The sequence below is a fragment of the Gopherus evgoodei genome, chromosome 23, assembly GCF_007399415.2.
Source record: "Gopherus evgoodei ecotype Sinaloan lineage chromosome 23, rGopEvg1_v1.p, whole genome shotgun sequence".
Classification (NCBI taxonomy): domain Eukaryota; kingdom Metazoa; phylum Chordata; order Testudines; family Testudinidae; genus Gopherus; species Gopherus evgoodei.
In genome coordinates this window covers 9,398,817-9,421,629 of record NC_044344.1, presented here as the reverse complement: position 1 = coordinate 9,421,629, position 22,813 = coordinate 9,398,817, and the positions used below count along the sequence as shown (strand labels likewise).

The window sequence follows — 22,813 nt, the reverse complement described above, 5'->3', positions numbered from 1 at the left end:
CATTTCTTTAAAATTACCACTGTGTATCACAACTAGATTGGAAATTAAGCCATGAGTCAGCATTTACATTATTTTAGTCATTTAACTGAGTGACTATTTCTGCTGTATCTCATACTGATATGTTTTCTGAAGCTCTTCTCTAGCTTTCAGGCTTACTGATGAGTCCTAATTCATGGATTTTTGAGTCTCTGCTGCTTAGATGTCCTCTACGCCTTTTCTGCTCTGTGCAGGCAGTGTTTCTTTCCTCCACAGAAGTATTTCAGACTTTGCTTCTCAACAGCATATGAGCCAACATTATAGTTAAGGTTCAAAAACACTGTGTCTGTTTTAGGAGCAATATGAACTTAAATCTTTTCATAAGACAATTGTTCATCTATGTTACTACAACACCTCAGATTTGTAAAGAGAGGTGGCAGAAGTTTGTGATTCATTGGGTTCTTTCTCCCTGCGTCAGGCTCAGTCATGTGGATTAAAAGATTTTGCTTACAGAAGTGTATTTCTAGCCAGTCAAGAGGGGATAACGCCAGCAACTAAGCAGGAACAGACTTCAGCATCTCTTCAGACTTCAATTCATGTTGCTGAAGATTCAGCAGCAGCCATCCAGATGACTGTAGAAACTGAGATAAATACAAAATAATTATTAGTAAAGTTTGCAGGGGTCTCAGATCCAGTTGGGCACTCCCTGCTGGCCACCCATCAGATTGCTTCAAAGGGAACCTAAGCCTCTGGACTTCTGGGTCTCCACATTGTTTAAGCCTCCCTTGGTTTCAGCAGGCTGCAGCACTGTTTCTTCATTTGTCCTCTCCCAGACACTTACTCTGTCTGCTACCCCTTCATGGAAATAGAGCTCCTCAGCCCACCAGCAATGTCCCCCGAGGTACCCTGATTAGTTAAACACATAGAATCAGAGGACTGGAAGGGACCTTGAGATGTCATCTAGTCCGGTTCCCTGCTTCATGGCAGGACTAAGTGTTATCTAGACCATTCTTGACAGGTGCTTGTCTAACCTGCTCTGAAAAATCTCCAATGATGGAGATTCCACAGCCTCCCTAGGCAATTTATTCCAGTGCTTAACCACCCTGACAGTTACAAGTTTTTCCTAATGTCCAACCTAAACCTCCCTTGCTGCAATTTAAGCCCATTGCTTCTTGTCCTATCCTCAGAAGTTAAGAACAATTTTTCTCTGTCCTCCTTGTAACAACCTTTTATGTACTTGAAAACTTATTATCATATTCCGTCTCAGTCACCTCTTTTCCAGAGTAAACAAACCCAGTTTTTTCAGTCTTCCCTCATAGGTCATGTTTTCTAGACCTTTAATCATTGTTGTTGCTCTTCTCTGGACTCTCTCCAGTTTGTCCACATCTTTCCTGAAATGTGGCGGCCGGAACTGGACACAGTACTCCAGTTGAAGCCTAATCAGCACAGAGTAGAATGGAAATATTACTTGTCATGTCTTGATTAGAACACTCCTGCTAATACATCCCAGAATGATGTTGGCTTTTTTTTTTTTTGCAACAGTGTTATACTATTGACTCATATTTAGCTTGTGGTCCTCTATGACCCTCAGATCCCTTTCCGCAGTACTCCTTTCTAGGCAGTCATTTCCCATTTTGTATTTGCGCAACTGATTGTTATTCCTAAATGGAGTACTTTACACTTGTCCTTACTGAATTTCACCCTGTACACATCCTTTCCCTGAATCCCACTGAAAGATGTGAGTCTTCTGGTTGGCAGTTTAACTCTGTCCCAAAGCTTGTGGTAATTTTGCACAGAGAAATACTTACTTTGTCATATAGAGTACAGGAGAGTACAGATCATACAAAATAATAAAATCTACACCTATTTCCCTACCTTCACTCCAGGACATTATTTGGGCAGAAGTCAGGGTCCAATCTGGGGTTGTCCAGGTCCTTCTGGCTCCAATGTACGACTTGTGGACCGAAACACAGAGCCATCTTCTCCCAGGGCAGCTTACTTCCTTTGCCCTTAACCAGACTGACCTCTTTCTTCCTTTTGCCCAAGGCTTTCCTTTCCCTATGTGACTCTTTATTTAAATCATTCCCTGATTACCTGGCTTTCTTTGTTCTGTCTTTTGGTAACATTCCACTGCTTCACAAAAACCACTCTCTTCAGATGGAGAAGGAAGTATCTTTTCCTCTGTGAAAAGTAACTCTTTTGCCTAACTTTTGTGTGGTCAAAGCATCGTTATTAACTTGAAGTGTTCCCCATTGTACACCTTCTGGAGTGTACCTGCTGTGGGTCCTGTCCACAATGGTGGATATACAGATATAGGCTTTCCATGATGTACCATTTTTATGATTACTTCAGAATAACTTTGCAATAGCAATCAGAATTCATAAGTTATATAGACAGAGCCCCCAAATTATCACATCCTGTGACACAAAAATTGAAGTGCCAAACCTCGATGCCTACTCTGCCCACTTATCTACACCAGCAACACCATTGGACCTAACCAGATCAGCCACACCATCACCGGTTCATTCACCTGCATGTCCACCAATGTAATATATGCCAGCAATGCCCCTCTGCTATGTACATCGGTCAAACTGGACAGTCCCTACAGAAAAGGATAAATGGACACATAAGATATTAGGAATGGCAATATACAAAAACCTGTAGGAGAACACTTCAACCTCACTGGATACATAATAGAAGATTTAAAGGTAGCCATCCTGCAGCAAAAAAACTTCAGGACTAGACTTCAAAGAGAAACTGCTGAGCTCCAGTTCATCTGCAAATTTGACACCATCAGCTCAGGATTAAACAAAGACTGTGAATGGCTAGCCAACTACAAAAGCAGTTTCTCCTCCCTTGGTTTTCACAGCTCAGCTACTAGAAGAGGGCCTCATTCTCCCTGATTGAACTAACCTCGTTATCTCTAGCCTGCTTTTTGCTTGCATATATATACCTGCCCCTGGAAATTTCCACTACATGCATCCGGCGAAGTGGGTATTCACCCACGTAAGCTCATGCTCCAATACCAATACATCTGTTAGTCTATAAGGTGCCCAGGACTCTTTGTGCAAAAATTGAAGTGGTAGATAATGACAAGGTTACATGAACTCTACAGAGTGATCTAGATTGGTTGGTAGACTGGGATGTCTTTGGCAAAACGTCAGTTTTAATACATCCAAATGAAGCAGGACTAGGAACAAAGAACAAGAAACATTAGGATGGGGACTGTGTACGAGAAAGCAGTAACTCTGAAAAGGACTTAAGGGCCATGGTGGATAACCAGCTGAACATGAATTCACCAGTGCGGTGCTAGGACTAAGAAGGCAAGTGATCCGTGCATGTAAATACAGGGAAATATTGAATAGGAGTAGGGAACTGGTGGTATATCTACATATAGTATTGTGACCATTACTGGAATGCTATGTCCAATTTTGGTGGACAGAACATTACAGTGTGAATCCATCTTTTTAAAGGGATGAATTGGAAACAGTACAGGAAAAAACAGCATGAATGAATCAAAGAAAATCTGCATTGCAGTGAAAAAGTAAAGTAGCTCAATCTGTTTAGCTTATTAAAGAGAAGGGGCAAGAGGTGACTTGATCATGATGTACTATTGCCTTGATATCTAATACAAGGCATAATGCATAAGAAGATCCAATGGCTAGAAGCTGAAACGAGGAAAAGTCAAACTGGAAATAAGGCACATATTTTTAATGATAATGGTAATTAGCCATTGGGACAACTTAACAAGTGATGTGCTGAATTTTCCTTTTAAATTAAGACTGAATTTCTTTCTAAAAGTTATGCTTTAGCTCAGCCATAATTTATTACCTTGATGCAGGGATTGCTGTATGGCTTGTGTTACACAGGAGCTTGGGGTTAGACTATAATATCGATGAATCTGTGAGGTGAGCAGTTAAACTGAGCCAGTGTTTTGCTTTACATTGGTTCAGTCTCATCTTTTCTTAGGAAAGACACACACACAGATTGAGGCTATGTCTACACTAGCACTTACGTTGACAAAACTTTTGTCGCTCGGGTGTGGGAAAAAACAGCCCTCGAGCGACATAAATTTTGCTGGTATAAGTGCTCATATGCACGGCGCTATGTCAGTGCGAGACGCTTTCCCACCTACATAGCTACTGCCGCTTATTGAGCTGGTTTTATTATGTTGACAGCAGAACTCTCTCCTCTCGGCATAACGCAGCTATACGTGTGATCTTATGGTGACACAGCTCTATTGGTACAGCTGTGCTGCTGTAAGCTTGTAACTGTAGACATGCCTGCAAGTTAAAGAAAGATGGACTGGATGAATGAACTATAAAGTGGATAGAAAGTTGGCTAGATTGGGGGCTCAACGGGTAGTGATCAATGGCTCGATGTCTGGCTGGCAGCCAGTATCAAGCGGAGTGCCCCAGGGGTCGGTCCTGGGGCCGGTTTTGTTCAACACCTTTATTAATGATTTGGATGATGGGATTAATTGCACCCTCAGCAAGTTCGCAGATGACACTAAACTGCGGGGAGAGGTAGATATGCTGGAGGGTAGGGATAGGGTCCAGAGTGACCTAGACAAATTAGAGGATTGGGCCAAAAGGAATCTGATGAGATTCAACAAGGATAAGTGTAGAGTCCTGCACTTAGGACAGAAGAATCCCATGCACTGCTACAGGCTGTGGACTGACTGGCTAAGCAGCAGTTCTGCAGAAAAGGACCTGGGAATTACAGTGGATGAGAAGCTGGGTATGAGTCAGCAGTGTGCCATTGTTGCCAAGAAGGCCAACGGTATATTATATATAGGTGCATTGCCAGCAGATCGAGGGAAGTGGTTATTCCCCTCTATTCGGCACTGGTGAAGCCACACCTGGAGTATTGCGTCCAGTTTTGGTCTCCCCCGCTACAGAAAGGATGTGGAGAAATTGGAGAGAGTCCAGCGGAGGGCAACTAAAATGATTAGGTGGCACATGAGTGCACATGACTTACGAGGAGAAGCCGAGGGAACTGGGGTTATTTAGTCTGCAGAAGAGAAGAGTGAGAGGGGATTTCATAGCAGTCTTCAACTTCCTGAAGTGGGGGTTCCAAAGAGGATGGAACTGGGCTGTTCTCAGTGGTGGCAGATGACAGAACAAGGAGCAATGGTCTCAAGTTGCAGTGGGGGAGGTCTAGGTTGGATATTAAGAAACACTATTTCACTAGGAGGGTGGTGAAGCACTGGAATGGGTACCCTAGGGAGGTGGTGGACTCTCCATCCTTAGAGGTTTTTAAGGCCTAGCTTGACAAAGCCCTGGCTGGGATGATTTAGTTGGGGTTGGTCCTGCTTTGAGTAGGGGATCGACCTAGATGACCTCCTGAGGTCTCTTCCAACCCTAATATTCTATGATTCTATGGTCTAATTGTTTGTATAGACAAGCCCTCCATGCCTGTTTCCCATTTACACAAAGGCCCAGTGTAAAGAGGCCTTGGCGTGGACATAAATTATCTTTGCTCCCACTTTAAGTCTCATTTATGGCGCTGCTAGCACGTTGTAGAGGGCTCTCCATATAAATGAGAATCAGACTCCAGTGTTGTTCTTCGCGTGATTGCACATTACATTTCAGGTGTGTGAGTGCACAGTGCACTGTTGTTGGGAATTTTCCCCTCACTGATATCTGTTGGGATGGTGCATGTCCCCTCTGCTACCTAGCACTGCTATGTGATACTATAAAGGCCAGAGCAGCCCCCTCAGTTCCTTTTTACTGCCTAATATGGTTGTTGGAGGATCTATCTTGCTGCAGCAGGTTTTACTTGTTTTACATTTGTGTATAGTGTCTGGAGAGTTTAGTAGTGAGTTTCCTTTATTGGGGGTCTTTTTTGTGCTCTGCTGTCCCTGCCATTTGGGTTCCAGTACCTAGTGCCAGGGCATGCCTTGGTCCCCAGGCTTCAAGCCCTGGAATGCCTGCAAGAAGTCAATGCCAGTTAGTGACCCACACTCCAGGCGCCTGAAGTGTCTAGGAAAGGCTCTTGTCAAAGACAGGAGCCAAATTGCACAGTTCTGTGTACAAGGGGAGCAGGTGGGAAAGAGGGGGAGAGCAAAGCATCTACTGGCTGGAATACTATGATTCATTGAGGTTCAGAGCTCCATTCCTTTCATGTATAACAGACTTGTTCTGTTTTTGGCAGACATATCTGATGAGGTTTTCATAAATAAATTAGGAAAAAAACAGTCAGCCCTACTTCAGAGAGAATCAGCTTCTCTTTTTTTGGATAGATCAAAGTTTCCTGTATGCACTGCCCATCAAGGGAGAGATGAACACCAAGGTTTACATGGCAGAAATTGGATTAAACAGAATGGAACCTAAATCCAGAAGTGGCTTCATTCATTGTAAGTCAGTTTGCTGGACCGGTGGTTGATAGCTTTGGATCTGGAAAGAGCAGTAAAGAACCTTGGAGGTCTCCAGGTATCTGGATCTTAAATGCAAGGTGATGAGTATGGTCTCTTGAAGAGTTGGGCTAGATCTCTGTTGTATGAGTTTCCACTTCTACACAAGACCGTGCAATGATAGGAAAAAAGAGCAGTACATACGGAGGACTCCTAAGCTCTCTATGGTAATACAAATAACTAATAGTAATAGAAGAGCGTTAGTGATACTGTTTATGCCATTGTGTCTGAGGAGACTATGGTTCTAAGGCTGATTAACCTTGCACTGGACTCTCCAATATCCCTTCCTCATACAGAAGGATAGCAATTGGAAAAAAAAAAATTCCTCCATCCAAGACTAGATAGTTTCAGAATAGATATTTGGATGATGTGCTTATCACGCTCATGGACTCTAGAAAGAAGGCAACAAATAAAATTTATTTTACTGTCTGATTTGAAGTCCATAGTTAAACTATTATGTTAAAAAGGTGAAACATGGTCTTGAGTTTCTCCATAGGGACTTAATTCGGTGTATAAGAGTGTTTAAGTAAAAAAGTTGTCTGTATTATAATGTTCTAAGCATATTTAAGGAAAGATGATTTTGTACAAATTGTAACACTGAATGCTGTCTCAGGACAACTTATCCTGATTCCAGACTCATAAGATCATAAAGCACAACCTTGGAATCTTATTCTGGTTGTTACAACATTGCCTCAATTGAACCCCTGTGACACACGTAATTATACTTCAGTCTATTAAAGTAGACTTCCCAATAGCTGCTATCTCCAGAGAGATTTTTGAATTTGAGAGCTTTTGCTCTGTAAAGTGATGAGTCATTCCTGAACTAGAGCCTGATTAAGCCACATGTGCTGGTGAGTCATTCCTGTGCTAGTTCCAGCCAATCCACAAGCCAGGAGCTGGTCTGGTGATACTCATGTCAGGTATAAAGCCTCATAGGAGAAACAGCAGCATAGCCTGCTCAGTGTTACTTCATGGTTTGGAACTCTCCCCTTCCTGATAGTAGTAATAGACTCCACAAGCCTTAGCCTTGCTCTTTCTCTGGCCTTGTTCCAACCCCACTCTGGACTCCTGATTCCAGCTCTGACCCCTGGCTCTGTGCACTAGGCCCAACTGCTATGGCTCCAACCACTTGGCCAGACCGTCCCCATCATGGTTTATGACACTCTCAAACTCAGTATTGTATTTTTAACTCAAACAGGAAGTCCTATCAATTGTCGTAGCATTCATCCCTAAAGTAAATTGAAGAAATATTCTTTTTTCTGTCATCCATCAAACCCTAGCCTTTAGGAGTTCTGACAATCTCAGGGCAGAGGAGTTAGTTCTCTTGTGATCATAGAAATGTGAGGCTGGAAAGGACCTCAAGAGGTCATCTAGTCCATTTCCCTGCTCTGGCCAACTTTACCAACAGCATCTCTAACAGGTGTTTGTCTAGCTTGTACTTAAAAATTTCCAAGTATGGGGATTCCACAGCCTCCCTTGGTGTAACATACTCCAGTATCTTAACTATTATTATAGTTAAAAAGTATATCCTCATATCTAACCTAAATCTCCCTTGCTGCAGATTAAATAGATTATTTCTTGCCCTACTTTTAGTGGTCATGGAGAACAGTTGATTACTGTGCTCTTTATAACAGCTCTTAACATATTTGAAGAGTGTTATCAGGTGCCTTATAGTCGTTGTTTCTCCAGAGTAAACGTGCCGAGTTTCTTTAACCTTTCTTCATAGATCACGTTCTCTCCCTGCCCCACCTTTATTTTTATTGCTTTTCTTTAGGTTCTCTCCAATTTGTCCACATCTTTCTTAAAGTGTGACTTCCCAAACTGGTCACACATCTCTGGCTGAGGCCTAACCAATGGCGGTCAATTACCTCCTGTGTTTTCTATATAACACTCCTGCCAATACATCCCAGAATGACATTAGCCTGTTTTGCAACTGCATCACATTGCTGGCTCATATTCAGCTTGTGATCCACTATAATCCCCAGATCCTTTTCTAAAGTACTACTGCCTAGCTAGTTATTCCTGCAGGCACCGCCCACCCTCCCCCTGCATGGTTCCTGGCCAATGGGAACTGTGAAGCCAACACTCTGGGTGGAGGCAGCCCACAGAGCTGCCTGGCCACGCCTCCGCCTAGCAGTTGAACGAGGGGGATGTCGCTGCTTCCGGGGAGTGCCCCAGGTAAGCACTTCCCAGAGCCCACCTCACCCTATCCCATGCCCCTGCCCCCTCCCACACCCAAACTCTGGTGCTGCTTGGTGAGGGGAAGCACAGGAATGCAGGGGACCGAGACTGCCCCAGCAGCAGCCAGAGTGCCTGGCGCAGGGGCTGCCTGAGTTGCCCTTGAGCCAGGTGCACCAGTCGCTGCAGAAGTCACGGAGGCCATGGAAAGTAACGGAATCTGTGACCTCCGTGACAAACTCGCAGCCTTATCCATAATTAAAAGATGATCCTGCTTTCTTTCCTGAAAATACACTGCTATGAAAATCCCATTGTAACAGATCTAGCACACAGAAAAATAACAGGAAAATTTATCCAATCTTTCCTGAAATTTCCATTCTTTGAGTAATAAGACCCACAGATTTTGCCAACCCTGGGGACAAATGGATCATCCAGACTGATGATGGAATTTGATATCCAAAGATTTGGAATTATTTCATTAAGGGAAAATTATCTCATTGCTCTGCAGTAGTAGAAATTGTGTGCTTTTTCTTCAAAGTATAGTTAACAGAAACTCTAATTTAGGAGAGTAGGATGGAATTATCCTTGTGGAAGTTATCTGAATTTAAGAGAATTTGATTTGGTGGACCATTCACCTGCTGTCCGTGATTGACAGTTTAGTTCTGCCCCCAAAGTGCAAGGCGACCGAAGTAACACTGTAATGGTTCTGTGGACTTTGTTACTCAAAGAAAATAAATGTTCAGGAAAGCATGGATAAATATTACTGTTCCTGTCTTTTGATGAGAATTTGTGTTGAAGAGATTGATTTCTCCCACTTCCAGCAGACAAAAATAAAATTTGACTCATTTGCTGCTTAACTGCTCTGTGACACTTCAACTTTATTAGAACTTGAAGTGCTGCTCCATGCTTATCCTAAATGACTTCAAATATGTGTATTATCTAAGAAAGTTCAGCCAAGAATTCCATGTCAATACAATTGTTTTAGTCACTGCCACAGTGTAACTCTTAGGAAGTCTTTCTTGGAAAGCTGAATCTAAAAAGATGTGTTCTCTGTCCTTTTTCTCCTACCATAGACAGAATCTTTATAAAAACTGCCCAGAATGTTGTTTAATTTGACATCAAGCCCAGAGGTCTGCTTGTATCCAAAACAAATTGTATGTCAAAGTTGTTTTCTTCTTACATTTTCTGTTTTCATTGTAATTTGAGAGTCAAATTAGAGCTCAAGCAATTTGACTTGTATCAGCGAAGAGTGGCAAGCCTCAAGTCACTTCTACCTGTTGAGATTAGTGAAACCGCCACTAAAAATCCATTAAATACATGTACAAAACATTTTTCTGACTTCACGTTGTAGTATGAAAAAAGAGTTGTGAAAAGTTTGTCATCTTTCTATCTTTTATCAAGGATACCACTGTCTCTGATTGTTGATGTGTTATTGCTATTATCAGTAATATACTTTGTTACTATAAATGTTTTTTGATATAGGATTGCAACATGTACACACTTCTTATCTAAGTTAAGCATTCCTTTTCTTTTATTAACACATCTCTCCAGCACTCTAATCTCTACTCCACATATGAGAATATTTATCTTTAGAGGAATTGAAGTTTTCTACCTGTAACTGATGTTAACTGAAGGTGACAGCCATAACTCTTTGATTAATTTCATCTGAACAGCTGGGTAGTATGACATTTTTAAAGCATTGTATTTAAAAAGTAATTGATAGATGGAGGCTTTGATGCAGTGACCTTGTACTCAGAATGTGTCATCATTTGTAAAAGTAAATTTTGTAAATTGCTTCTCTGGAACAATTTTTTTTTAAATTTTTTGTTATTACAGTAGTGCCAAGGGGCCAACCAAGAATGAGGTCCCATTGTACAGTAACTCCTTGCTTAACGTTGTAGTTATGTTCCTGAAAAATGTGACTTCAAGCAAAACAATGTTAACCGAATCCAATTTCCCCATAAGAATTAATGTAAATAGGCGGGGCTAGGTTCCAGGGAAATCTTTTTCACCAGACAAAAGACTACATATATTGCGCCTTTAAGTATGCTGACCCCACTCTAAATACACTGCCTTTTTAATCAGATCAGCAAGTTGAGACAGCAGCTCCTGCCAGCAAGCTCCCTCGGTCCTGCAGGGCCGCCCAAAGGCGGGGGGAGGGCAAGAGAGGCAATTTGCCTTGGGCCCCACAGGGGCCCCCACGAGAGTTTTTTGGGGCCCCTGGAGCCAGGGCACTTCACTCAATTCGGGGGTCCCGGAAAACTCTCGCGGGGCCCAGGCCCCTGGAACTTCTTCCACTCCGGGTGTTCGGCGGTGGGGGGGTCCTTCTGTCCCGGGGCAGAAGGACCCCCCCACTGCCAAATTACTGCCAAAGCGGGACCTGCTGCCGAAGTAACGAGTCTTCGGCGGTAATTCAGCGGCGGAGGGGCCCCGCCGTATGTTTTTGGCGCACTTTGGCTGCGGGTCCCGGAGAGGAAGGACCCTCTGCCACCGAATTACGCCGAAGCAGGGGCTCCCCACTGCCGAAGACCCCAGGTCCCCTGAATCCTCTGGGCGGCCCTGCCGTCCAGAGCCCTGTCGTGTCCCCCTCTGCTCTTTGGAAATGGGGTACCCTGACATTAGCCTCCCCCCACACACAGCAAGCAGGGGGTTCCGGAGAGCAGTTCCAAGGCAGAGGACAGGAGCAGCATATGGCAGTGGGGAGAGGGACAGCTGAACTGCCAGCAATTGATAGCCCGCTGGGCGGCTGCAGCACAGGGAACTTAGGGGAGTGGGGAACTGATAGAGGGGCTGCCAGTCCACCTTGGTTCCAAGCCCCCACCAGCTAGCTCCAACAGCTACTCTTCCTGCGATCAATGGACAAAGCAAGCGGCTGTCAAACGACGTTATAAGGGAGCATTGCACAACTTTAAACGAGCATGTTCTCTAATTGATCAGCAACGTAACAACTAAACATTAACCGGGACAACTTTAAGTGAGAGGTTACTGTACTGGGTACTGCACAAATATAAAATGAGAGAGTCCTACCCCAAAGTGCTTACCGTCTAAATAGACTAGGTAGATAAAGGCTATGGAGAAAAGGCTATAACGCAGAAAAAACAGGATGGTTTTAAAATACGTTAGTGCTACTATTTCTTTTTTAAATGTTCTGAATGTGGTTTAGTGAGGAGTGGATTAGCTCGGCGGAAAAAACAAGGAAGAGTGAGAGGACATAGCAGGAATATGCTAATGAGAAGGAGGAAAGGAAGGAGTGAGGCTGAGGTGAAGAGACTGAGGGAAAAGGGCAGACTGGAAACTATAGGAAACAGTCTTGTGACATAGTCAGCATCTGATAGTTAGTCCCTGCTTACGTGCAGATGATCTGCTGGCTTCATTCTCTGGCTGTCTTCACACTTCAGTTTTTTTCCCCTTGGCCAGGTGTCACAAGGATCTTAGTGGCCTCAAAGGGGTTTATGCATCTCCCTTGCACAGTTCTGGGTCCAAAGGGAGCTGGTGGGGAAGGGGAAGCCTTGGCTCTCCTCCTACCCCCAGTGCTGCAGTACTTGGTTTAAACTGTTTCTGCTTCTAATTAGTACACTAATTAAATACTTGGAAGAAATTAAACTGCTTCTGCTTCTAATTAGTATATTAATTGAATACTCCGAAGGATAGTTACTCTCTATTCCTACCCCCTGGTTCCATAGTGCTGTTCGGAGACACAGACAAGGCATTCCCTCCTCCAAAATAAAAGCCTTGAAAGTGAGTGAATGCAGAAAGATGGAAATCTTCCACCTTTGTTTTTGGATGTCAGTTTATGTGGACGTGGACATTCTAAACAGTGGACCAATGAACTTAGTCTGAAATATGTTATGAGGTGGTGATATATAATTATATTTTACAAATATTTAACTAACCAAGGTTAAAACTCTACTGAATGAATATATATATATATATATATATATATATATATATATATATATATATATATATATATATATATATATATATATATATATATATATATATATATATAAAAACGTAATGGTTTTACTGGGATAACTGTTAGAGGAAAAATCTGCAGATTTCACTGAGTATAGAAATTCTGTATATATACTGCTCCACTGTGAATTATTGTACCCACGTTTGTGTGCTCTCATCACAACAAAAATAATGATGGGGTGGAGAGGAAATTGGTCTAACATGGATTCTTCTTTTTGTGATATGTGGAAGTCTTTGGAACTTGATTTTCAGAAGTGTTCAGCATCTGCAGTTCTCATTCACTTCCTAGTGTTCACAAAAAGAACAGGAGTACTTGTGGCACCTTAGAGACTAACAAATTCATTTCAGCATGAGCTTTCGTGAGCTACAGCTCACTTCTTCGGATGCATAGAATGGAACACACAGACAGGAGATATTTATACATACAGAGAACATGGTGGAAGTATGCATACCAACAGGAAGAGTCTAATCAATTGAGATGAGCTATTATCAGCAGGAGAAAAAAAAACTTTTGAAGTGATAATTAAGATGACCCATAGAAGGCGTGAGGAGAACTTAACATGGGGAAATAGATTCAATTAGTGTAATGACCCAACCATTCCCAGTCTCTGTTTAAGCCTGAGTTAATTGTATCTAATTTGCATATTAATTCGAGTTCAGCAGTCTCTCTTTGGAGTCTGTTTTTGAAGCTTTTTGTTGCAGAAGTGCCACCTTCAAGTCTGGTTCCTAGTGTTCAGTATCTCTGAAAATGGGGCCCTGAGTTTTTAGAAAGAGATGTACAATGCTCCAGTACATGTGGAGTCTAAAACTGAAGAGGCAAAGTGGACAATGGTTACAGCAGGGGTCTGGGAGTAATAACTTGGCTTTTATTCTTGGCTGTGTAGTTAGTCATTCTAAGCAGTTTCGTCATTGTCAAACTTGTGCCTCAGTTTACCCATCTGTACAACAGGAATAACACTTCCCAACTTCTCTGGGATGTTGCGATGCTTAATAAAAATGTGTAAACCATCTTTTATAATGCAGATTTTTTTTTAAACTATTTCAGTATTGGAGAATCTGAGAATTGCGTATTTTTCTCTGTGATTCTGTTATTTTGGTGTATATGAGAACCAAATTATTTATTCCTCTTCAAGTGCTTGCTCATGTCGATTCCATGTTTGGTGTGTACGCGCCCATATACACAGCTACCGTACATTTCCCTCCCTAGAGAGTTCCTTTGAGGGGATCAACAAGTATGTGGACCAAGGGGATCCAGTGGATATAGTGTACTTAGATTTTCAGAAAGCCTTTGACATAGTCCTTCATCAAAGGCTCTTAAACAAAATAAGCTGCCACAGGATAAGAGGGAAGGTGCTCTCATGGATTGGTAACTGGTTAAAAGATAGGAAAGAAAGGGTAGGTATAAATAGTCAGTTTTCAGAATGGAGAGAGGTAAATAGTGGTGTCCCCCCGGGGTCTGTTCTGGGACCAATACTATTCAACATATTCATAAATGATCTGGAAAAAGGGGTAAACAGTGAGGTGGCAAAAATTGCAGGTAATATAAAACTACTCAAGATAGTTAAGGCCCAAGCAGGCTGCAAATGCTACAAAAGGACCTCTCAAAACTGGGTGACTGGGTGACAAAATGGCAGATGAAATTTAATGTTGATAAATGCAAAGTAATGCACATTGGAAAGCATAATCACAACTATACATATAAAACGATGGGGTTTAAATTAGCTGTTACCACTCAAGAAAGAGATCTTGGAGTCATTGTGGATAGTTCTGAAAACATACAATCAGTGTGCAGCGGCAGTCAAAAAGACGAACAGAATGCTGCGAATAATTTAGAAAAGGACAGATAATAGGACAGAAAATATCATGTTGCCTCTATATAAATCCATGGTACACCCACACCTTGTACTGTGTGCAGATGTGGTTGCCTCATCCCAAAAAAGATATGTTTGAATTGAAAAAGGTTCAGAAAAGGGCAACCAAAATGATCAGGGGTATGGAACAGCTTCTGTATGAGGAGAGATTAATAAGACTGGGACTTTTCAGCTTGGAAAAGAGATGGCTAAGGGGAGATATGATTGAGGTCTATAAAATCATGATGAAAGTAGATAAGGAAGTGTTTACTACTATTCATAACAAGAACTAGGGGTCACCAAATGAAATTAATAGGCAGCTGGTTTAAAACAAATAAAAGGAAGTATTTCCTCACACAGCACACAGTCAAACTGTGGAACTCCTGGCCAGAGGATGTGAAGGTGAAGACTATAACAGGGTTCACAAAAAACTAGATAAATTCATGGAGGATAGGTCCATCAATGGCTATTAGCCAGGATGGGCAGGAATGCTGTCCCTAGCCTCTTGTTTGCCAGAAGCTGGGAATGAGCGACAGGGGATGGATCATTTGGTTATCTGTTCTGTTCATTCTCTCGGGCACTGGCCACTGTCAGAAGACAGGTTACTGGGCTAGATGGACCCTTGGTCTGACTCAGTAGGACCATTCTTGCGTTCTTTTGTTCCTCTCACAGAACCAGGGCCATGTGCTTCCCCCGAACCTAGCGTCCCTTCATCTGACAGCATGGCTTCTGTGTGGCTGAATGCTGAGGAACATCCCTGCTTGGCACAAGTCTAGCACATCCTGCTGGGTAACAGGAAGCCCTCTACCAATCGGCCTACTTGGCCAAGTGGAAACGCTCAGATCAGGAGGTTTTCTGCTCCAGGTCCTTGCTTCAATCCATCTTGGACTACCTGCTTCACATCAAACTCCAAGGCTTGGCCCTTTTTTCAGTTAAGATGCATTTGGTAGCTATCTCGGCCCTTCATCCTCTGATCCAGGGCATCCTCTGATCTGATCTTCTCTCAGGAAATGACACTCGGGTTCCTGAAAGGCTTGGAGAAGCTCTACCGTCAGGTCCGTGACCCAGTCCCTAGTTAAATCTGGTTCTCCCTTGGCTCATGGATCCCTGCTTCGAGCCATTGGCATCCTTCTCCCTGCTGTTCCTCTCATGGAAGGTCACCTTCTTGGTAGCAATCCCTTCAGCCCGATGAATCTCCAAGATCAGAACATTGAAGTCAGAATGCCCTTACCTGGTTTTATGTAAGGATAAGGTCCTGCTGTGCCCCCATCTGGCCTTCTTACCAAAGGTGGCGTCACAATTCCACTATAATCAGGACATCTTCCTCCTGGTCTTCTTTCCGAAGCCCCACAAGTCTAATGAGGAATGCGGGCTGCACTTTTTAGATGTTAGATGGACCTTAGCTTTCTACATTGAAAGGATTAAACTCTTCCATAAGTTGACTCAGCTCTTCATTGTGCTAGAAGACAGGATGAAGGGCTTACTGTTTTTCTCTCAGAGGATCTCCTCGTGGATATTGGCCTGCATCAAATTCTGCTATGAGCAAGTATGAGTGTCAGCTCTTACTATCATGACTGCCTATTCCACCAGAACATAGGCTTCTTCAGCAGCCTTTCTCGCATATGTACTGATTCAAGATATCTGCAGAGCTGCCACCTGGACTTCAGTTTATACCTTTGCGTCCCACTATGCCATCACCCAGCAGGCCCGGGACAATGCCAGCTTCGTCAAAGCAGTGTTGCAAGCAGTACGACCATGACCTCTGAGCTCAACCCTATTGCTTGTGAGTCACCTAACATGGAATCGACATGAGCAAGAACTTGAGGAAGAAAAAACAGTTACTTATCTTTCATAACTGTTGTTTTTTGAGATGTGTTGCTCATGTCCATTCCATGACCTGTCCTCCTTCCCTGCTGCCAGAGTTGATGGCAAGTGGGAACTCAGAGAGTGCTGGGCTAGCGTCACATCATATACTGACTCGCGAGCATGGGGCTCCAGAGGGTGCCAGAGTCAGCCCTATGGATACCACTGGGGGAAAAATGTCAGGCAGCCCTGCATGTGGGCGCGCAAACACCTAATATGGAATGGACATGAGCAACATATCTTGAAGAACAACAGTTAAGAAAGGTAAGTATCCATTTTATCTCAATGCTTAATCCAAAGTAGGGTCACATGGATGGTGCTTTTGCTATTCAGCCAAAGGAGAAAAAGGAATGAGAACTTTCTTCATTCTCTCATCAAGGTTGCATATAAAAGCACAATGACAAACGCTATTCTGTGTTTAGTTAGGCAACTCCTTGTCAAAATTGTTTATTGATATATTTCTATCTTTATAGCTATATCTATGGATATGTGTTAAACTGGATATCTTGCTTTCTTTTGTTGTACAGCATAATGAACAGAAATATTGTTTACATCTTGCCTGTGTTTGTAGTCTTCTGTATTAACTTATTAATAAAATTAGATCTGTTTTTCTGAGGGTAGAAGTGATTGGCTAACAGACAGAGCTGTTCAAGCCAATACTATTAGGCCATGGCAGCACATAAAACAGTAAAAATATTTAAGTCTCTTCTAGTCCACAATTTTATGGATAACCTGCCCCAGCAATTGGAACAAAATCTTGTTGGATCCTGGTGTAGCATGGGAGCTGCTAGAGTGGGCCTCGCAACTGCTTGACTGGATGAGACTCCATTCTTCCTCAGCATACTCCCCTGAAGACTTGCTCTCTATCAGATGGAGATTAAGCTGGTGGGACAGGGAGATGGCAGTAACTATTGAGGGAAAAAGTCCTCAGCAGGCTTGTCTGATGTACAAAATGTTGTGTTCAAACATAGTTGTGAAGTTATCTTAACTGACATCATGCTAATGATGACCGAGTGCTCAGTGTAAAGCAGTGCAAATCACATGCAGCATCATGTCAGATAATAGTGATTAAACCTTGGTTCCTGCAGGTTTTGCCTGCTATTAGCGTGCACAGTGTTCCATGTGACATTTCTTGGTCTGCACTGATCCGAGTGTCCGGGCACCATAGTGTCAGGTAATTCAACTCTTCATAATCATATTTAAAAACAATAACATTTTATAACATAGACAAGCCCAGAGGGAGCTACTGAGAAAACATTTGCCTCTGAGCATAAAGGCAAAAGACTAGAGCAATGTTAGTGGAGTTCACAAGGTGTCTATAGTCTACTGACTGAGACACTGCACTAGTCAAAAAAGAGGAGTCTCTTTCCTGCCTCAGAAGCTTGAGAAAAGCATTTTCTAAGCCTGATACTGCAGTGGATTCCAGTGATAGGAAAATCAGTAATGGTCTGAATATGTATTTCAGGAAGCATGGCTCTTTTGTTATTAGAAGGTGGTTGGAGCTGCCCATTGCTTTGTGCTGAGCTACCTGCTTGGTTTTATATATGAAGTGTCTAATAATACTAAAGGATGTCTTTGGTGCATAAAGTTCTTACATTTGTTTTATCTCCTTGACATTTACTTGAAGTTGCCTTGATGTATTTGCTGAATTGTTTGAGCTTCTGTCTGCTGTAGAACTTGTTTTGGTCTTTGTGCTTCATACTTGTTTCAGTTGAGGTATGGCTACCAGGCCATTGCTTTGCAAAAAGAGGATCTAAATGTAATCATGGGTAATATTTTTATATATATATAAAAATGAAACCAGTGATATGGTTGAGCCAAGTAAGCTGGAACTGGTTACAAAAAAGAAACTCACAAATGCAGCATAGTTAAATATTTAAAATAGAGCCTGATTCTAGTATCGCTCCACTGACTTCAGAGAAGATACTCCTGATCTACATTAGTATAAATGAGGGGCGAATCGTATGCAAAAGGTTGCAAATGGATATCTCATTGCCTGACTCGCTGGAAATTACAAACTTCGAAGATACAATAGAACCTCGGAGTTACGAACTGACCAGTCAACCACAACTGAAATGGGAAGTATGCAATCAGGCAGCAGCAGAGACCAAAAAAAAAGAAAAAAGAAAAGGCAAATACAGTACACAACTATGTTAAACATAAACTACAGTACTAAAAAATTAAAGGGAAAACAGCATTTTTGTTCTGCATAGTAAAATTTCAAAGCTGCATTAATTCAACGTTCAGTTGCAAACTTTTGAAAGAACAACCGTAATGTTTTGTTCAGAGTTATGAACATCCTCCATTTCTGAGGTGTTCATAACTCAGAGGTACTACTGTAACATATATAGGAATACCTTAGAATTCTTGTCCCATCTGACTTATTCATAGCAGACTATCTAGCATCCATTGTGGCATGTTATTAACTCTGATGACTGGCAGAACTGATTCTTTCTCTTCTTCATTCTAGATTAATCCTTCTGTGCTCTGTGACATCAACTTTTATTTATATTGGCTTCTCACTGACTAATTTCTTCCTTGTGATAAAGTGATGCTGAATCATTGTGGGCTTTGACATTCTTCACAAACAGGTTGGGGAGGTGGGGTGGTCAAAAATTACTGCATTAGTGCTGAGCAAATTGTTTTGATTAAAATGAGAACCAACTTGAAACGTCATTCTACAGCTGAACTGACCAAATGAATGTTTTGTGTGCCAACAATGTGGTCAGCGCTGTACAAGACTCAAAGGAAGAAACAGACTTCCCTAAGGATTTAGTAATCTAAATTGATAAAAAACACAAAATGGACTGGCAGATCCAGGGGATGGCTTTATCTTGGGGTTGTGGGAGTTTTCTTGTTTTGTTTAGGTTTTTTAAAAAGCTTAGATGAGAACTCCCTCAGCATCTAATCTCATTACAGTGTCTTGTTTCTCTTCTTGCTTTCCTATCCAGATTGGCATAGTCTCAACTATTCTCATGGGATGTAAAATATTTAATTTTAGTGAAGTGCTTCCGTTTTAGTTAGTAATTGGTGACCAAGCTTTGTGGTTTAGTAGTTAGAGTAAAAGATAGGGAGTCTTGAGGATTCTACTCTAGGTTCTTAATGCAGTTTACCTATTTATTTAGTCTGACCTTGATCATCTCACTTCACTTCATTCTGCCTCATTTAAAACTAGCTTGAAAATGGGATAGAAAAGCACTTTGCTGAGAAAAAGGTGAGGTATTTGCACATTCCTTGATAAATAAATTACACACAATAATCATCTCCAGTATAACTGGTATATTGCCCACTGCTGCCTCTTTCTCAAGAGGTAGAGAGGTCCAATTGGGATCTGCCTGCCCTCAAATACTACTTGTTACTTGCTTTGCAATCACACTGCAGAAAGATGCCACCATGGGTAGCATGACTGTGTGAACCTCTCACTAATCTGCCAGTGGTACCCTTAGAGGGAGGCAAGGAGATGTCTTAGAAATTTCATATTTTTGGAGCCATAAAATAATTGGGTTCCTGGTAGTACAGTATTAGTGCAAACATATTCCCTCATAAATGTTATATTTAAAAGATGTTCTTTTAGTATAAGAGTTTAAGAAAAAACAGTAATATCAAAATCGATGAATAATCTTATCTCAAAAAATACTGTTATATCTGCTTGATGGAATAATCTGTTAAGTCTTCCTATAACACATCCCTTTTTACAATATCTTTTTTCAGCAGGCGAGCATTTATATAGCAGGTTGGCCTCTTTAGCTGCAAATCTGTACAAAAGCAGTTGAAGAGTTAATATTAATTTCAGATACAACGAAGTCTCAGTTGGTGGTGTAAACACGCAATCAGTGGACGGAGAAATTTATTGCCTTCTAGTTTTCTGGCACAAAGCCCAGATAAGTATATTTGGATTAGTGGACCAAGAAACCTTTTTGCTAGTGACCTCTATGAGACACTCTTTCAGCTGCACTGTGTGCATAATGATACAGCATTACATGTTTTATCAGCCTAAATCTTTTGACTAGTACTTCATTTCTGCGTGATTAATCTATTTGGGATTATTACTCCTATAATATGCTCAAGTATCACCTTGATTTCTTCTGCCTTCTGTTTACCTGTAGTTTAGACTTGTAAATTATTTTTTACTCTTCCTAATACTTCGGAGATTGTGTATGTGAGTATCTTGTAATGAAATGTACTATTTATTAAAAGGAACAGTCTTATTGATACCATATTGAAATCAGAGGAAGACTGTGCAAAGCCCAGAGCTTTGCTTTTTGTATAGTAAACTAGAGCAGGGGTTCTCAACGTTTTTCTTTCTGAGGCCCCCTCAACATGCTATAAAAACTCCATAGCCCACCTGTGCCACAACAGTACAGCCTCGGCCCCGTTTCCAGCCCCAGACCTGCCCCCAGGTGTGACCCAGCCTTAGGCCTCTTACCCTTGTCCATGCCCCCATCGTCCCCACCGGTTTATCTTCATATAAAAGCCAGGACCAGCTTTAGGGGGTAGCAAGCTGGAGACCGCCTAGGGCCCCATGAAGCTACATTGCTTCAGCCCCGGGTGGCAGGGCTCAGGACCCCAGGCTTCAGCCCCATGCAGTGGGGATTTGGCTTTCTGCATTGGTCCCCAGCAAGTCTAATGCCGGTCCTGCTTGGTGGACTCCCTGAAACCTGCTCGCAGCTTCCAAGGAGGCCCCAGACCCCTGATTGAGAACCACTGAACTAGAGCATGACAACAGTCTATAGAAAATAACACAGAACTCTTATTTAGGACTGTTGTGTATGTGGCCAAGCTGGTAAGTTTAAGATCTTAAATTTTCTTGCCAAATAAGAAGCTTTGAATAATGAATGATTGTCTGAAAACTTGTTCTTAAATGGTGTATTATTTATTTTGGGGTTAGAGGGGAAGCCTAAACAAAGCTTTTTTCAGTTCTAATGTAGTTATATAGGATATCAGAAATAATGTAGTATGACGTTAATGACCCTCAAACACATAGCAAGTGCATATACTGTACTCTGTTTAAAACCAAAATAAAAAAATATTCCTATGGTCATATGGGGAAGGTACTTAAAAGTCAGGAAATGCTAAAGTTATGGTCACCCACACAAGTTTAACTCCCTTGTGAGTATGTATTTTTATTGTTGTCTCTAATTAAATGATAATATTTCTCCAGTAATAGAATAGAGCATATTACAATGACTTTTGACAACTTTAGATGCACCTATATAGCATTTTGAATTCTGTATACTGCTCTGCATGTATTTGAAAAAAGTTAGTCACTTTATGATCACATAACTGGGGGAAGAGATAGCTCAGTGGTTTGAGCATTGGCCTGCTAAACTCAGGGTTGTGAGGTCAACCCATGAGGGGACCATTTAGGGAACAGGGTTTTTTGTTTTTTTTTAATTTTATTTATTAACTGTCTGGGGATTTGTTCTCATTTGAGCCGGGGGTTGAACTAGATGATGTCCTGAGGTCCCTTCCACCCCTGATATTTTATGAACCGAAGACTATATTAATGTATATTCCCAGAATGGATCAAGTTAAGTTGCAAGTATATCCATAATTTTGATATTTCCTGACCTTTGAGTTGTTTACTATTATTTTAATCTAGTTTTTAAAATGAATTGCCTACTCTGAAGCACCTTATGAAGTCCGGAAAAGGGAGCTGTGCGGTTTTTCCATACAAGACACATAGACCAGTGGTCCCCAAGCATCTCACAGTCACACCCACACACACCCTTACCCCTGTCTGTGCCCCCTCCCGGTAGCTGGTGAGAGGGAGGGGGGCGTGGACAGGGGTAAGAGGACCATGGCTGGGACACACCTGGGGGGCAGGTTTGGGGCTGGGAATGGGACTGAGGCTTGCTGGGGGCAGAAGAGGAGCTGCAGATGGGGGCTGAGGCTGAGGACATGGCTGGGGCTGGGAGTGAAGCTGCAGCTGGGGGCCAAGTGTGTGGATGAGGCTGGGGCTGAGATGGGAGTGGAGCCAAGGTTGGGAGGGTAAGTCTGGGGTTGGGGCTAGGAGTAGAGCTGGGGGCAGAGCGGGGCTGGGTGACACTCCCTCCCTGCCCCCTGTTTGGGCTGGCCCTGGTCCCACCATGCCCCCCCCCCAAACATTTGGGGCATTCCCCACAGTTTGAGGACCTTTGACATAAACGGAGGAAAAGATACTGATTACTGTATTAACATTAGCTAAATTAATGTTTTCTGAGTTTGGAGTCTTCTGTTTTTTCTTTTATACATTTAACGACTATGTCAACTTACCGAAATATATGATATTTAACTGCCCCTGAAGCTAAAGACATTACCTTGTAGTTTGTAGGTCAGTGTCAGCAAGACTGACAGATCTTCTGAGCAGTGCCATGGTCCCTGGAAGGTTCAGCCTCAGTAGTACTGTCAGCTGGAGACTTGTCATACTCTTCCCAACCCATAGAAACAGAGCTGGATAATAATTCGGCTTAACTATTCAACATGGGCACTGGTAGTGAACAGTGTTGAAGAAATTCTGTATTCTACTGAAAATAGTCAGTCTGAATGAATAAAGGTATTTGAAATGTTAGAT

The 22,813-nt window shown here is 42.2% G+C and overlaps 1 protein-coding gene across 8 annotated transcripts in view; it reads left to right on the top strand.

Moving 5' to 3' along the window:
* TANC2 (tetratricopeptide repeat, ankyrin repeat and coiled-coil containing 2) overlaps positions 1-22,813 on the top strand; it is a 617,479-nt gene that overhangs the window by 156,763 nt on the left and 437,903 nt on the right. The gene's annotated exons all lie outside the window — the stretch shown is intronic.